The sequence below is a fragment of the Wasmannia auropunctata genome, unplaced genomic scaffold, assembly GCF_000956235.1.
Source record: "Wasmannia auropunctata unplaced genomic scaffold, wasmannia.A_1.0 LD336076.1, whole genome shotgun sequence".
NCBI classification, from domain to species: domain Eukaryota; kingdom Metazoa; phylum Arthropoda; class Insecta; order Hymenoptera; family Formicidae; genus Wasmannia; species Wasmannia auropunctata.
This window is the reverse complement of record NW_012026814.1, coordinates 7,668,407-7,671,191: the sequence shown is the minus strand read 5'-3', so window position 1 is coordinate 7,671,191 and position 2,785 is coordinate 7,668,407.

Below are 2,785 nucleotides of genomic sequence, written 5' to 3'. Positions count from 1 at the left end.
TGTTTTTAAAATTAATACTATTTCTCTTATCTTACTTTATTCATTCGATATTTTGTAATATTATACTGATATTACAATAATCATAATAAACGAGACAAAGCTTAAAAGTCGATCNCTTTATCATTGTATGAAAAATTGAGATGCCTACAGCAAAAGTACCTAACTGTCAAAATTCGATTTTTAAACTTAAAGCGTTATTAACTTATAAAATCATTAATGTTTTCAAATAAGAAACTCAATTTCGATAATTAGATATTTTTGCGATAAGCGCATCAATTATGTCAATATTTAAATGTGAGTCAATGGACAAGGACACCCCGCAATCGCGCGCGCAATGTACCATGCCTGAGCGCGCGAATTTCAGACGCCGTAATAGGATAACTTTAATCGATTATAATTTAAAAAGTATTATAGCGTCGACATTTTCGTATAAGAGTTTTCGTCTTAGAATGCTCTCTAGAATCTGCCAGTGAAAAGACATACGACCTTTCTAGGACACCCTGTATACAGGGTGTAACTTAAATAACGACCACTAATTATATAGCGCTATTCCTGATAAAAAAATTGAGTCAAAAAGTCCTGATCCTTTTTTTTTTACAATTCTTAATTATCCAATTATTTCTTGAGTTAAACTAATCCAATCGGCGCCGTTCTTTAGACGGGCGCACATCAGTGAATCGCGGGCGTAATAGTATAAATAGTGTTTTAAAACTTAAAATCTCAACTTTTGAATATATTTTAATTAAACTCCATGCCTCTGTAATTACTTTATTTACAAATGATATTAATTAAAATTAAACCTTGAAAAATTGTAGAATAAAACTTCAACTTTGATGTATACGGAGAGAATCAAATTTTTTCTACAAAGGAGTTCATGCATTTTAGGCGATTTGGGAAACACACGCGAAATATTGGATTTATCTTTTTTCTTATTCAATTTCGCTTGCTGAATCCAAAAATCGTAGTTAAAATCTGTGGGATTATTTTTTCTTTTTTACATTTTTGTCTTTTAGTTCTTTCCTTTAGATCTGAATATATCTCTAGAAGGATGATCAATCAGAAGCAACACGGGAAAAGAGGAGAGTGGCGTATCTTGGTGAATAAGTGGATTCAGGACGTGGAGGAAGATTGCGCCTTCACTTCTTGTTCGCTCGTGGAGAACGCTAACACGATCCAAAGCCCCGCTGTAAACCTTTTTCTGTTAAATATACGTTTTTGATTACTCGCAAACATAAGTGTATTAAACGAGATAGCCCCACCATCTTCCACAAAATCATCCTGGTATTCGGCTGGAAACATTTTTTTCACATTTTAAACAGAAAAAAGTAACAATTGATTTTATCACTTTGTTGAACCATGTCTGCAAGTTTCTCTTTGTTTTTATAAAAATATACGTACATGTTTTGATATTTCCTAAGTCCTCATTCTTTTTTATCTTAAGAAGCTGCAAGTTATCTATATGTATACAATTTAAGTTTTGCATATCTCGAAATATTTTAAAAAGTATAAAAGATGCGGAAAAATGTTTTAGATAAAAGTTATATTACAGTTAGAAGGGGGACAAATAATGGTAAAATTTTTTTCGAAAAAATTAATTTTTCAAGATCATATAAATAGTATTGCCATTTTTTATATCGAACTATATAATTTTTTAAATTATTCTGTATATAAAAGTATTAGTAAAACTAGAGAAAATTCAATAGTTTACGAGATATTTTATACTTTATTATGCCATATTTCGACATAAAATATTAAACATCTCATAAACTATTGATTTCTTGATAATTGTTCTTTACATTGGTATTTTTAAGTTAAAAATAATGAGTTCAATATATGAATCAGTTATAATAAAAAAACACTCCGTTGCTTCTAAAGAATATATGCAATATACAATATAAAACTACATTTTTAAAAAATCAACTTAGTATTTTCTTTACACCATCGGTTTATCTCTATCTTATTTTGTGCATGAAAGTATTAAGGTGCAATTATCAAGAATTCAATAGTTTATGAAATATTTAATATTTTATGTCGAAATATGATATAATAAAGCAGAAAATATCTCGTAAACTATTGAATTTTGGATAGATTTACAATACTTTTAGATGCAAAATAATAAAAGAAATCTTTCTTCAAACAGTATAACTTTTATCTAAAGCATTTTTCCGTGTCTTTTATATTTTTCAAGATATTTTGATGCAAAACTTAAAATGTAACATAAGGTAACTTACAGATTCTCAAGCTTTGATGCGAAAGGATGAGAGTTTAGGTAATATCAAAATATATTTTTATATAATTATTGTTTATATTTTTATCAATTTTATATAAGAACAAAGAGAAACTCGCAAACATGATTCACCAAAGTGATAAAATTAACCGTTGCTTTTTTCTATTTAAAATGTAAAAATAAATATTTCCCGAATACTAGGATAATTTTAATTACAATTTTCGGAGTTTCAGTAAATGAAATTGAGTAAGAAAAAAGGTGAATCCAACGTTCCCCGCCGCATATATGCTTTCCAAATCCTAAAATGTATGACTCCTTTCTTCAATTGTATATGTAATTGAATCATGCATTTTTTGCTCTTTTCTCTAAACCTGCATTTGTTGTCGCGCTGGTATTCTACTGACAACAAAACAAAATATTTTACCTACCTCCCAATCAGCACACAATATTTTTTAAATGTTTTTTTTTCATTTCCTGAACTCATTTTGGAAAAAATATTTATTTAACATTTACTTAATATTTTTTTTTTATTAAATATTCGAGATCGGAAGAGCACAC